The following is a 15,899-nucleotide window of genomic DNA, read 5'->3' on the forward strand; positions in this document are numbered from 1 at the left end:
TATATATTATACAAATATTTAAAAAAATTATAACTTGAAATTTCAAATCTTTGTGGTATTTTTTAAAAATAACTTCGAGGATTAATCCTGATTACCCATTGCGACCTGGGCAAAATGTATTAACTTTCTGCCTTTCCAAGCCTCTATGTCAGTCATAGGAATAAAATCCTTTTTTTCTAACTCGTCGTCGTTTTGTCAATGTTTTCTGATATGCCCTTCTCTCTATCGTCCTCCTTCAATAGTTTTAATACAAATCTTTGTCGGACAATTCATTTAATATAAATTGTTCTTTAATTTTTTTGACAGGTGACTTTCCTTTCAAGTTCAACTGCCAAGAGGGTCCAGGTCGCTGGACCCTAACTTTTCTAAAATTTTATCATGTTAATCGTGTTTTCATGATATTATAAAAGAAAAACTACAATAAGCACTTTGGACAAAACAAATATTGCTTCCTCATTATTGTCAGTTACTGTTATTTTTATTCGTTGTTTGTACGTAAAAAATATTGTAACAAAAGTCATTAGTTACTTAGCAAATTTGGTCAAACGCCAAGGCGCAGTTCTAGTAATACCAAGAACGTATCCTCAACTACTGAACGTGCTTTTTATTTTTAAGTTTTTGTGAACAAAAAACCATCAAAATGACATATTAAATGTTACAAAATAAAAATGAAATCATAATCAGTTTAAAAGAAAAAGGTAAATTTGATACCAGATACTTTTTGAAAAAAGTTGTAAAACTTTTTCTAATTTTTATTTATTTATTGCACTTTTAAATTGCTTTCAAATAGAAATATTACTAATATCTATTTTTAAAACATTAAAATTAAGCTTACTTAGTACTTACCAAATTATAGCGAAATTTCAGGTAGGTACATTCAAACTTTCACACCAAAGGTCTGGACAAAAGAGGTAGAAGAAAAGAAAAATAACGCCATCTACGGCAGCTAATAAGACTATAACATTCCCGGACAGGGAGGAAGTAAATTTACCTATTTTCCATTGAAATTGCTAACTCACTGAAGAATTCGGTTACAGTTTAAAATGCCTGGATATTATAGTATAAAATGCACTTTCCCATATTAATTTTTTGGACTAAATTCATAAATTTTTTTACTGTTATTTTTCTAACTCCAATTCTCCACTGCCTCAAAAAGGAGAAATGTACATACAAACCAAATACTTATTTACACAATGGTTGTGGAAAAATTGTATAACAATATCCACGGATATTCTTCGATTAGGAAGTTTCTTCCATTTAAATTTTCATCTCCTTGGAGATTCTTCTTTATATATTTTTTTTAAATTTGTTTGTTTATTCACCCAGGCAATGGCACCAATGCTGGTGTGTATATATATGCCAATGGGATCTAAGTACTTAATTTTAGAATAAAAATACTGCTGCTCTACCTTCTTGCATCCTAGACCTTTGTTATACCTACAGATTTTACCTTTTTTGACCTAACTTTTATTTTATATAATAGATACATCTCTAAATTGAACAGTACTTGGATATTCAGTGATGCTAAAGTCGTGTGTTTAGTACCTTAAACCGAAAAGTTTTAACAAACGTACACCATTTTTGGAATACGTTATGTCACGGGATTAAGAGGATATACCTGAGCTAATCTATCTCAAGGTCGCACAACCTCGTGGGACTGGAAGGTAAGGCGAAATTTCTAATCTGAATAGTTTGAGTCTTTGAGGCAGCTTAGTATCGTTACAGTTAAAATAAACACATATAACTGAACTAGAGACATGTTAAGCATGTTAGTCAATGTTTGCAACATCCTTGGCTCTCTTTGTACCCCATTGGGGAAGCTCCTTTGTACAGGACCTTAACATAACTTAATGATTCTTGACGCGACGGTTTGTTCTGACGAAGCTCCTTTCAACACACGCTGGCGAAGTATGTGTTATAAACTTACTAGTATCCTCATCACCATCACCATCATGTAAATTGTATTTGAAAAATAAATTTTTCAAACAGAAGAGACAGCGTTGAATTTTTTTAATAGGTATTTTTAGTGAGGAAAAATAACGACTATTGAGCGGATAGTGAAAATTCGCATGTCCATTATTTTAAGAGCACTTTTTAGAATCTAGAACTGAAACCATTTCGTGGTTATGTATGTTTTGGCCGTTTAAGATAGGATGAAGACGTCTATTCAGGATTTTCTCTGAGAAAGAATGGAAATAGGTTGTTACGGGGAAAAACTGAATATAGACGAAAAAAATTAAATTACCAAAATAACCTTTATTGGTGAAATAATTACGTATTTTGAACATTGCTTTTCTAGAATTGATACTTCAGGCATGCCACGCCGCAATAAGCACTTATATATGTAAAGCATAGAGATAAAATTTTGGTGTAACAGTACTAAAAACAAAAGGAAAAATGGAAAATCCTTCTTTAGAAGTAATTTCGAAAAAAAAAATACAAAAACAGTTAAACCGGTGTGTTTTTTGTACAAAGCGTGTTTCGTTAACAGACATCAATATTTCAGGATGTAATCCTATACAAATCAAATTGAACGTCCCTAGTTTACAATGCCTGAACCTTAATTGTATCTGGGATATTTCACTTTTCAGGTGACATCCTTTCAAAACTTTATTCGATAATTCCTTGTGTCTCATAAAATGTATGTTTTAGTGTTCAATTACATCAACGGAAATAGCATTTACATTCTCATAAGTATCAAGCGTTTGTTTTATTACAACTTTAAGCAAATAAAGTACAAAATCAGTCAATAGTTTAAGATTTTCTTGGCTTTGTAAATACTGGCAGACATGGCGTTTACAGAATATTAATGACAATACTATTGAGGTGTAAACACATGAATTTAATTTCCCAAATGTGTAATCGCTAATGTAAAATTAACGCTAATTAAAATTAAATTAAATTTTTGGTTGCAAAGAAAAAAATAGGTTAAAAAAGTCAAGATTGTGAAACTTCTGCTGAAAAATAATAAAAGTAATACAAAATAAACAAAAAATACTCTTAGGAAGAGGAGGAACAAAATTGAACATAGGAAATAACAAAAAGCTGTATAAAATTGAAATAAATGTACAAAATTTCAACTTCCCTGAAAATTGGCTGACCTCGTTTCTGACAGATTTTACAGTTTCCAAACTTTTTGGTTTTTCTTACGTTCAATTTTGTACCCAATAGTATTTTTGTCCCCTGCATCCGTTTTTACAAAAAAGACGAAAAGCTTTAAAAAATTAAAATAAATGTACAAAATGTCAACTTAGCTGAAAATTGGCTGACCTCGTTTCCTGACAGATTTTACAGTTTTCAAACTTTTTGGTTTTTCTTACGTTCAATTTTGTACCCAATAGCATTTTTTGTCCCCTGCATACTTTTTTACAAAAAAAGACGAAAAACTAAAAAATTAAAATAAATGCACAAAATGTCAACTTCGCTGAAAATTGGCTCACCTCGTTTCCTGACAGATTTTACAGTTTTCAAACTTTTTGGTTTTTCTTACGTTCAATTTTGTACCCAATAGTATTTTTGTCCCCTGCATCCGTTTTTACAAAAAAGACGAAAAGCTTTAAAAAATTAAAATAAATGTACAAAATGTCAACTTAGCTGAAAATTGGCTGACCTCGTTTCCTGACAGATTTTACAGTTTTCAAACTTTTTGGTTTTTCTTACGTTCAATTTTGTACCCAATAGTATTTTTTGTCCCCTTCATCCTTTTTTACAAAAAAAAAAAAAAAAAGACGAAAAGCTTTAAAAAATTAAAATAAATGTTCAAAATGCTCGTCTGACATCGTTTCCTAACATATTTTGTACAGTTAATTTAATTTTTTTATATTCAATTTTGTACCAGTCTTTTTTATTTATTTTATATTAATTTAATTTGTTTATTAATAAAAATTTCAAAATCTTAATGTAATGTTTCTTGAATATATTTTTTAAAACTCTTTGCAACCGAACAATAAATGTTTAAAAACGGTGATAATGTTCATTAGTAAGAGCAACATTTTGCTGTACATGTGCAACATCTGTCAGTACTTACAGAACCAAGAAAATCTTGTTTAAACTTTTTTTTAATGAGGATATTTTGGATTCAAATCCGGGAACTTTACAGTGATGAGCTCCGTGTCAACGCCTACGCACTTGCGGCCATCGATGTTTAAACTTTAAATAAGAACTTTGGAAAATCGTAAAAGTTTGTTAACTACCTTAGTATTTGGTTTGCTTAAGGTTATAATAAAAAAAAATTTAAAAAAAGAATCTCAGAGTTTTCAATGATCTGTCCATATGTGAAATCTGATTTACATTAGGACTTACATTTTATGAGATACGGCGGATTTAATGAAATAAATTTGTGAAAGGTTGAACTAACCTGAAAAGTGAAATATATCGGATACAATTGAAATTCAAACATTGCTCAACAGGGACGTTTTTGTCCAATTTGACATGTAGGATTACCTCATGAAATATTGACGTTCACAGGAGGAGGACACTCTGTAGGAGTTAACATAACAGTCAGCATAAATTTGATATGAATATTGAAACTAAATTTATTATGTGTTAAAATAAAATGTATAAAAATTATATCACAAATTCGGTCATGTGCTATTAGTCTGTGCTTTGGCCTTTTACGTTCGAACTTCGTATTGTTTAAATATTTTAGTTAATAATTTAAAATGTTTTTCATGTAAAAACATGGACAATGACTTGAAAAGGTATCTATGATCCTTTTGACTATTTACGTTCATTTATTATTTAAAGAAAAGGAAGAGGGAAGAAAAGGAGATAAAACAACGTGAATAATCTTCTTTTCTTTCCTCTTCCGTTTCTTTTTTTCCTTCTGCTTTTCTTTCGTAATTTCGTTTGTACCATCGATTATAAATAATAATTATTTTAAAGAATACATTATTTCTTGTATATTTTATTATTATTTTACTGTTTCTAAAACTAAATTTATTTCTAACATATGTACATGTAAGGGGCTTAAAGCCGTTTAAAGCCCTACTTTTAAAATAAATAAATAAAAATGAATAATTTGTGGCACAAGTGTTCGTCTATAAGGGGGCAGAGTATAAGAATTGGTCTTCTGAAGGGAATGAAGTTTGAGGTTTTTTTTTAATGCAGGGAACAAGCTTTGAAGGGCTTAACTGTCTTCGAACATTTGGTATTGATGTGATATAGTTAACTTTTTGGTCTAGATATACCCATTGACATTTGTTGTGTTTTTTTGCTGTTTTTTTTCCTCACAGAGGTAAACACAGCATAAATTACAGAATAGACACATGTAAACTCAGTCGCAGCAACGCTAAGATCATAAATTCGATATCAACAACATAAATATAACACACAAAATATATAATACAACACATAAAACACATCAAACAATTCTACATAGGCTAAATCCCCAAAAATTTACCTATCTTCAGGAAGAACAGAAAAAATGAGTTTCTCTCAGGTTAATTGAAAATTAGGTGTAAGGCAAATGGCAAAATGGTGAAAAATGACTTAATAACCGGCGGTGCGTACGGGAAACAGCCCTTTGTGGCTGGTTAATTGTAGGAGAAACTCGGTTTGGGCAGACACCGTAACAGATTTTAATCGGCTTTTGAATATGAAGCCTTGAGTCGTTATTGTGGCGGATAGGGAGAAAATTCCCGCGGCACCGTCGGTCGAAATTAATTTACAGAAATGGAAATAAGCCGTTCGGAATAGGCGGCGTCCCTGGGAGAAACGAGGCCCGCATAAATATTAATGGCACTATTGGAACTTGGCCCTGTTCGAGGGCTTTCCCCAAGTTCGAATCAAGTTCAGGTGTATACTCGGATCAGTATGATAATTGGGAAGCCCGTTTGCTCTGTGGCGGGTGGGCGTGGCAATTGTACCGTGCCGTAATCAATATGTGGAAATATGTATTTAAATCGTCTCAGGTCAAAATTTGATTTGACCAATCTGGGGAACCGTTTTCCTTTGTGACATTCAATTTACGGGAATCGCGGGCACAAAAGCAGCAAAGAACCTGCTTTCTCGTCTCTGACAAATATAAAGCACAATCCTGAGTAACACCTGACGACAAAAGGGAGAAGTTAACTATAAAGAAAAATAGTTGTAAACATCTTTTTTTTGTCATAACCTGAGGAACAAAACGCTACAAAGCTCACAAAATCGACTAGAAATACTATGTGCTTTATTGAAGTTGAAACACCTATATCTAACGTTTTTATGAACTGCTTTTCAAATGGATTTCGCCATTTATTTATTATTGATCATTTTTTAACCTTTTAAAGGAAGTATTAGTTACCGTTAAAGTGTGAAATCCGTTATTATATATAATAACTACTGAGACCAGTTGGATGTATAATTTTCTAACATTTCAACAGTTTAACAAGTTATTTTATATAACAGGGCTTCTCAAAATTTTTAGCCAGCGACCCCTTTCACAGAACAAAATCCAGGGCGGACCCCTCGCATTCAACTATTTAAAATTAGATACTTGTAGTATATGTAGTAAATTAAAGTATTATAAATAAGCATTAGCAAGTCTATTCCTAATTAGGTAATTAGGTGATAGAGAGGGTTATAACTACGAAAACAAACATTACATTGACATACTTTCCTTTATTTACAAAATCCGGAAAACAAAAATCAAATTGGACCGTACGGAATCAATAGGTATGTAAAACTCGAGCCAAATGCAAAAGTAATAATTGGAACATTAATGATTAATGAATAAAGCGGGAACACACCCGATGCGACGCTACCCGATGCTACCCGACGCAAATCCAAAGTCCAATTTTCCATATGATTGTATTACGCCCGTGCACATCTGCCCGATGCTATGCAACGCTACCCTATTCTACGCTATGCGATCCCCACTGTCCAGATTTTCGTCGGGTAACATCGAGTACAGTCGAAGACAAAAGAACCGGACACTTATATTTTTATTTCAACCTACATGCATTATTGTCGTTATATTAATTACAACATACTTATTTTAATATAAACTAAATTAAGCGAGATCAAAAATTCATTAGTCTTTTTAAAAAAATTAATTTTTATGATTTGGCCGAAAATTGATCAAAAAACCGGAATACCATTTATCGATAGAATGAATTTAACTAACAATATATTACATGGATTTGCTCATAAAATTTAACTAACAATTTATTAAATGGTTTTGTTAATAAAATTTAAGTAACAATTTATTACGTGGTTTTGCTCATAAAATTGCACCATTTTTGTGGAGTAGCGTCTGAACCGGACACTCATATTTTTGTAGTTTATTTAGAACTAAGTATATGTAATTTTTTCGTTATATTAAATTCAACTTGCTTATTTTAATGTAAACCAAATTAAGCGAGATCAAAAATTCATTAGTTTTTATTTAAAAAAATTAATTTTAACTTGGCAGAAAATTGATCAAAACACCGGAATACCATTTATTGATAGAATCAATTTAACTAACAATTTGTACATGGTTTTGCTCATGAAATTTAACTAACAATTCATTTAGTACATGTTTTATTCATAACATTTAACTAACAATTTATTTCATGGATTTGTTCATAAAATTTAACTACCAATTTATTACATGGGTTTGTTCATAAAATGTAACTAACAATTTATTACAGGGTTTTGTTCAAAAAATTAACGAACAATTTATTACATGGTTTTGGTCATAAAATTGCACCATGTTTGTCGAGTAGCTTCAGAACAGGACTCATATTTTTTGTTGTTTATTTCGAACTATGTATGTCGTTATTTTAATTTCAACATGCTTATTTTAATGTTAACTAAATTAAGCAAAATAAAAAATTCAATACTTTTTATTTAAAAAAATTAATTTTAATGATTTGGCAGAAAATTGATCAAAACACCGGAATACCAATTATTTAAATATAAAAATTACATGACATTTTGTTTTGAAAAATATAATTTCCCTATTCTCCGCTACGTCTACCTATATATAGAGAATTCCAGCAAAATTTTCAACTAATAGGTATAATGGTAACATTTTTAAAAAAATAAAAAATAAAAATTATAATAATATAATTATAATAATAATATAAAAAAGATAATTTTTGAACTTATCAGCATCTAGTGTATTATCTATAGCATTCAGAAATGTTAAAAAGTAACCGTCTAATTGTGACTTCAATACAAATTTTTGAACTTTAAGCTTCCCTAGACATATTTTCCCCCAACGGCCCACAATATTTTGTGAGAAATATTCCAGCACACAGGGTATTTCGTACAAAGCGTTAACGGTCGAACAGCCTGGATAGCTCAGTCGGTAGAGCATTAGACTTTTAATCTAAGGGTCCAGGGTTCGAGTCCCTGTTCGGGCGCGAAGCTTTTTTTTTAACAATTTAGTTTTTATGGATTTAAATTTACACCGAACAAAAGCACGAATTTGTTATTAATAATTTTAAGGCAGATGATAGAGATTATTGAATTTGTCTTAATAATCGAAAATTTTGACTTCCTACTGGCTTACTGATTTATTCTGTAGAGAGAAAAAAAAAAATCAACCCGAATAATGCAATAATTATTTTTACTTACCAATTAACTCAATACAGCATGAGTAATTCAGATCACTGTGATAACTATTTCATTATTGCATAAATATAATGTCCACCATTAAGCCCACAATAGCTGGAAAATTCCAGCAAACAGGGCATTTCGTACGGAGGGAAAACATTCAAGCTGCCTGGATAGCTCAGTCGGTAGAGCATTAGACTTTTCTATTTTTAAAAAATAAATTTAATTTAACTTTTTTTGAAAATTTATTTTTCAAAGTTCTCGCTACTAAATCGCTTATTTCACTAACGGATTTGTCCAAAACCTTTTAGTTTTGGAGTTATCATTGTTTATTTGAGCAAGGTCGTGAAATCTTAAAAAATCGGAAAAAGCGGAATAACTCCGAAACTGTTAATTCAGACCATAGTTAATTAGGACTTGAATATAGAATCTATGGGCAAAGTTTGTAACTTGTGCATGCCGAACACCCTGTTTAGTTCCAAGTTTTCGAGTGTGTCCATTTTTCGTCTTTCTCAGACATCAAGAGGGAATTTCCTAATGTTTAAAAATATAAATTTTTGAGCAGTTTCAGTAATGACATTTTCTCACGATCAGGCTTGTCCTAAGGGTGGCCACGTGCTGTCCGCCAGCGTCTCGGGCAATTGGGCCCGCTGGAGCAATTAGATGTACTTTTCCTGTGAACGGTCGCAACTTTTGCCTTAATTATAGGACGGGCTATTAGCGGACCGGGAAAACGGACGGGGCAAACGTAATGATGCGGATGGGGATCCTTTGTGGTCTCTCGCACACTCCTAACGAGCGATGGATCCTTTACACTCTGACGGCTCTTCAGCCCGAGCCATTTGGCCGGAAGAACGGTTCTGTTCTCACACTCGATAATTTTCTTAGGAAGCACCACAACCAATATCAGCGAACCGTGACAGGAGCAAATCCGCAAAAGGAAAATTAAACTGTCACCCGGGATAGTCATACACTGACAGGCAAAAAAATTCCGCCCACATGTAATATAACTTGATTTGTATATATTTTTATAAAATAAAACGAAGTTTCACGTTTTTTAACGTTTAATAATTAAGTCTTTGTCTAAAAAAGTAAAAAAAAACCCTTTATAAATTGCTAAAGAAAATGAACAAAAAGAAAAAGACGGACAGATAAAATTAATATTATTTTGTTTTTATTTTTAATTAACATTTCAATATCGCATATTTCCTCCTCTTGCCTAATTACATCTCGAAGAAGCCTCTGCATAATTTCTACCAGTCTGGAAATGTCTCTTGGCATCGTGGAGTGTATCAGGAAATGATGGACGTGCTCTTCGTGTTTTGAGGTTATCCCATAAATGCTAGATGGACTTCAGGTCTGGAGAACGGGCTGGACAGGCTAAGTCCCTGATGTTATGCTGTTGAAGGTACGTTTGTACTATGCGAGCGACATGTGGACGAGCATTATCGTGCATTAGAGTAGGATTGCCGTTGATTTCATCGATGATATGCAACGCACGATGTTCCAAAATTGGGCTGTCAAAGACCCTCCACGAACAACCAACTCTGTGCGACTCTTGAAATTCCCGCCCACACCATCATTGAGCTAAGTTGAAAACGTTGGATCTAGGAAAAATTACAGCTTTGTAACGTTCATTCCCCTTCTCCACACTCTTTCACGCCTATCTGGAGGTCGTAGAGCAAATCTACACTCATCTCTAAAATGTACAACAGAACAATCGTCCAAAGACCAATGGCTGTGTTCTCGAGCAAATGCGAGTCGTGCAACTCTGTGTCCTGGTAGATTCTGGTCCTCTTAAGAGGGAAAAAGCCATCAGTCCATACTGATTTAATCGTCTTCGAGGAGAGCGTTCAGAAATTTGGACACCTCGAACTTCCTGGAGTTGTTGAATCGCTTGAACGATAGTAAGGTGCCGGTTTCGAAAAATTCTCCAAGTCAAAAAACGGTCATCCTGTTGTTCTGTTACTCCAGGGCGTCCTGAACCGGGATTCCTATGATAGGACCCAGTTTCTCGAAAACGTCTAACGGCGTCTCGCAATGTTTCATGGGGAACTCCGATGGCAATAGTCGCATACCTGATAGAAAGTCCATCTTCAATAAGTGCCCCTCTTCGCGCAACATCCTTAGCACTAAGTGGCATTTTTAAGTTTAAAAATTGAAATTAAGAAAACAAAGATGAAAACTAGACAGTTTATTGCCTCAGACTTCAAATGAGACTGAATAAACTTTTTATATACCTTAAAAAATAAACTCTGAAAAATCCTTTATCCATGTTTTGGATTAAGCTTACCTCTAATTGGTATCCCCAATTTAAAACAGAGCATAAACAAATATTTATTGATAAAAACAATGAGACAAATTAAGGGTAGGATTTTCTTTTATCCAGAAAATGAACAAAAAAATAAATAAATTGGGCGGAATTTTTTCCCCGTAATTGTATATGGCCTGATCGGTGAAAAAACGATGGTTGAATCAGAAATGCTTTATATTTATTTATCCCAATTTTTTATCAAATTAAATCACGTATTAGTTAAATGAAAATACAATGAAAACAACATAAGGCTAATTGTACCCTAAAATATTTTGAATCAAATCCAAAAAATCGTCTTTATTCGATCTCTCACTTCAGTACTACTACAAATTTTTCGTTCCTGGAATGTATTTATAAGTCTTAACATTATAAAATTCACACTAATTTGTTTACAAAACTTTTAAACAGAGACAATAATAAAATCTCTCATTTTGGATTATTGACTTTTTTGATTCCATGTTCTAGCGGGGTTGATGTTTATACATACCAATAAATCAATAGCTATTTTTCTTCATTTATCTCGGTAACTTAAGTAGTGTAACTTGATTTTCCTTTTGTTAGTTCTTCTTCGACCTTTTTTTAAAAATGAAAATGCGGACAGAACCAATATTTTTTCACCTTCGTATTAAATTTTCTGATGGCAAATGTGAAAGATACTGATGTTTACCAGAAATTAAATATGGGAAAAATGGCTTTTTAAAGGATTGAATCAAAACCACTCACTCAGTGAAACGAGTCAGCTCGTTTTCAGTCGCTGAGGGGTTAGCATCGGAGTAAAGGAGTATTTCGCCACCGCACCTTTTTCCATAGCGGCTCATCGCTCGCTCAGTAAGTAAATTAAAACATTTGATCACTTCGCGAGCTCTCACAACTAAAAATGTTATTTGTGAGATATCTAGGGATTATCGTGAAGTTCGATCGTTTTTCGACATCCTGGTCCGCCTATCCTCGCTGTTTTGTAAGTAAGCCATCTTCAGTTTGGTCGTATCGTTAGTCAAAAGTCGAGAAGAACATTGAATCACGGATATATGGTTAGAATCTTATTTAAACTAACCATAACTAGCCTAACTCTAATCCCAACCCCCAACTCTATCTAACCAACTTAACCAGAATTATAACCTTAACCCTACCTAAACTAACCAAACCCTACCCAACCTAATCTTATATAACCCTAACTGCAACCTAAATAACCTAACCCAAATCGCATTTCTACCTAAACTAACCTAACCGTAATCCCAACACCAATTCTATCTAACCTAACACTGATATGTCCTAACTCAACCTAAACTAACATAACTTTAATCCCAACCCCAACTCTACCTAACCTAACACTGATGTGTCCTACCTCAACCTAAACTAACATAACTTTAATCCCAACCCCAAATCTACCTAACCTAACACTGATCTGGCCTAACTCAACCTAAACTAATATAACTCTAATCCCAACCCACCAACTCTATCTAACCAACCTAACCCGAATTATAACTTAACCCTACCTAAACTAACCAAACCCTACCCAACCTAATCTTATATAACCCCAACTGCAACCTAAATAATCTAACCCAAATCGTATTTCTACATAAACTAACCTAACCGTAATCCCAACACCAATTCTATCTAACCTAACACTGATATGTCCTAACTCAACCTAAACTAACATAACTTTAATCCATCTACCTAACCTAACACTGATATGTCCTAACTCAACCTAAACTAACATAACTTTAATCCAAACCCCAACTCTACCTAACCTAACACTGATGTGTCCTAACTCAACCTAAACTAACATAACTTTAATCCACACCCCAACTCTACCTAACCTAACACTGATGTGTCCTAACTCAACCTAAACTAATATAACTCTAATCCCAACCCCCCAACTCTACCTAACCTAACATTAATATGACCCAACTCGATCTAAACTAACAAAACCTAACCCTAATAATGATCCTAACTCTAACTAACCTGATGAAATCCTAATCCCAACCTTGTTCGATTGGTCATCCTTTTGTTTTGTAAGTTTTGCCTCTTTTCTGTGATCACTGTGTTAGTAAGTCTTGATTCACTTTTTTCCATTTTCCATCTATTGAAAACTATGTTTTTTTGGTTACTTCTTTGTCCAGTTAATTTTCACCATTATGGCTTAATTATTGTTTTAAGCATAATAAACTTATGAATCCGGGATCACGGTAACACGTTTTTTTCGATGTAAAACAACCTGCTGGGTTTCAGTTCTTCGCTACTTTTCACAAACTTAGTATGTTTTTTAAGTTGTTTTTTTCAAGCTTATTTACCTGCTCCAATGAATAAAGTAAAAACATTAACAATTTTCGGAAAATAGAACAAAATCTATTGCATAATTGGAAGAATGAAGGGCGGTTGTTTTTCTACATCGCCGACATCCTACATTTCAACTTAAATCGTCAGAGCAAAAAGAAAAAAAAGAAGAAGTATTTTCAAAGGTTTATACACACCGTAATGTTATTTCTAGCTGTTAATTAGTACCTTGTTGACTCAGGCTTTACCTCAGCTGGTTTGAGATGTGATGTTTTCTTTCTTCCATCTAAACATTCCTTTCTTGATTTACCCATTTGGACATTTTTCTGAGGGCCTTCTAATAAGCCCCTTAGCTCGTCTGTCATCTCGGACTTTTCTAATCCGGTTCAGAGTTTCACTAAGAAAGTAATCAGAGTGTTTTAATAAATCTTTCTTATTATAACATTTATTTTGTACGTGGATAAGCTTCTCATCAACATTTCATACTATTTAAAGATTGAATTTATTAAAGTTCGTTGAAAAAAATTATTAGGATTTAAAAACTAAATAATATAACTAAATTTTTATTAAAAATTACTCGTTCGGAAGTTTTGCGTTGTGCTGTGGTTCTTTTGTGGGTTTCTTTGTTCGGGAAGACCACAGTTTCGTTAGCTTGAATAACCCTAATAGAGAATAATAGTGAAAAATGGTACTTTTGTTTAAAGTTTCAAACAACGTATAGTTTATATTGATTCAACTTTTTTTATTCACCAAAACATATATAATAATAATAATAATAATAATAATAATACACTTTGATGCTTTATTAGTACAAAAAATGTTTACAAAACCGAACATATGCCTTAACATAAAATAACGGCATGAATAAAAACCGTCTGCCGATACACCAAAACATTATCGCCTAGAAGGTAAAAAATATACAAGTTAGATTCTAATCATAATTCGGCGAAAGATTGGAAAATTAATGGATAAAGTATAATAGAAATAGAAAAATGAATTCGTATTTAAAAGCTAGAAAAAGGCTATTCTATATTAGACGGAAACGGGAAAATTAATGAACACACATGATGAATTTATGAGGTAGAATACAATAAAATTAAGTCTACACGTAGGGGTTATAAGCTGGGCAAGGCAATTGTTTCGGTGTCAAGTTCTAGTGACAAAAACACCTTCTCGGCAAACTTGATATTCATTCACCTGTAACCATTGACTGATAAGAGTTGATGAGATGGTTCAAAATCGCACACTGGTTGTAAAGTCCACAGTTAGGGTTATAAGCGGGGAGAGGCAAGACGCTCATTTCTTCGATTTACGGTACTAGGTACAGGGAAGAAATTTTTCTTGGAAAACTTGTTGTTCGGTACCTGTACCACTGATTATAGTTAAAGAGATTGTTCAAAATCGCGCACTGGTTGTAAAGTCCACAGTTAGGGTTATAAGCGGGGAGAGGAAAGACGCCCATTTCTTCGATTTACGGTACTAGGTACAGGGAAGAAATTTTTCTTGGAAAACTTGTTGTTCGGCACCTGTACCACTGATTATAGTTAATGAGATTGTTCAAAATCGCACACTGGTTTAAAGTTAGGGTATTTTTATTTAATTTATTGCTATCTGTACATAACATACATTGAGCAAATAGTTTAGTTATAGACAATCTGACAGACCTGTCAGAGGAGGAGGCAATGGGTAGAGAAACGAACCAGTGCTGGAACTCCCTGAGGATGTTGAGGAAAGAGTTAGGCCTAGTGGGTTAGAGTGGAGGGATAGTTTAGAGTGGAAAGTGAAGAAGCGTGTTCGGATAAGATCTTTCACGAAAGGGATTTTAAGATCTTTATGGATCGTTTGTTGTTTGGTGACATGGAAGGGAGCACTGAGGATACGACGGAGAACTTTAGATTGAAAAGACCGAATTCGTTGGATATTGACCCCACAGCTCGACTCCGTAAGTCCAAATAGGTCTGATGAGTGTTTTGTAAGCGGTTGTTATGTATGCTTAGTTTTGATTTTGGTATAAGAGGTGTCTGAGTAGTCCATATCTTTTGTTAAGTTCTTGCCGTTTTCATCTTGTATGTGGGTTCCAAGTAAGTCTACTATCTAAGTAAAGCCCATGGTAGCGGACTTGGTTCGATGGTGGTATGGTTTGACATTTGAGCGTAAACGTAACTTGGTTTTTATTCGTTTAACCTGATCCGCCACATATTGCAGCAGTTGGTAATAAGGTTCAGGTGTTGTTGGAGTGCTTCTATTGCAAGGATAGGATTGGAGTGTTTTGATAAGATTGCGGTGCCGTCCGCATAGGTTGTGATTTGTGTGTTTGGATGTATGGGTATGTCAGCGGTATAGATGGTGTAGAGGATTGGGCCTAGGATACTTCCTTGTGGAACGCCAGATTTGGTGTGATAGGTGAATCGGTGCCGATTCTTACTTTAAACCATCGACCCAAGAGGAAGGATTTAACGATAAGATAATAGGAATGAGGGATGATACATTTTAACTTATAGAAGAGGCCGGGGTGCCTACTCGGTCGAATGCTTTCGTAACGTCCAGAAATACGGCTGAGCAGTATTGTTTGTTTTCTAGAGCTGAGGATATCGTGTTAGGGATATAAGTTAGGAAAGGCAACTTTTACTTCAAATTCTGTCGTTCTGATGTTGTACATGATTATAATCGTGTCGAATCTTTGTTGAGTCGATCATAGCTACAAAACACGTTTGACATTCCATAGTCGGGATATAAGAAGAGGCCAGACGCTTATTCCTTCGATTTCAGGTATTGTATTCACAAA

The 15,899-nt window shown here is 33.6% G+C and overlaps 1 long non-coding RNA gene and 1 other non-coding gene across 2 annotated transcripts in view; both read left to right on the plus strand.

The window, feature by feature from the left end:
- Window positions 1-1,563: 1,563 nt before the first annotated feature.
- Window positions 1,564-15,899, plus strand: part of LOC106664458 — a 31,351-nt gene continuing 17,015 nt past the window's right edge. The window contains exon 1 of the long non-coding RNA XR_001340182.2: window positions 1,564-1,664. This is a non-coding gene — a long non-coding RNA (uncharacterized LOC106664458). The remainder of the gene's footprint in view (window positions 1,665-15,899) is intronic.
- On the plus strand, window positions 8,258-8,330 carry Trnak-uuu. The gene has a single exon. It is a non-coding gene; the product is annotated as a tRNA-Lys (tRNA).

Source organism: Cimex lectularius, unplaced genomic scaffold (assembly GCF_000648675.2).
Source record: "Cimex lectularius strain Harlan isolate CLEC.00 unplaced genomic scaffold, Clec_2.1 scaffold220, whole genome shotgun sequence".
Lineage (NCBI taxonomy): Eukaryota > Metazoa > Arthropoda > Insecta > Hemiptera > Cimicidae > Cimex > Cimex lectularius.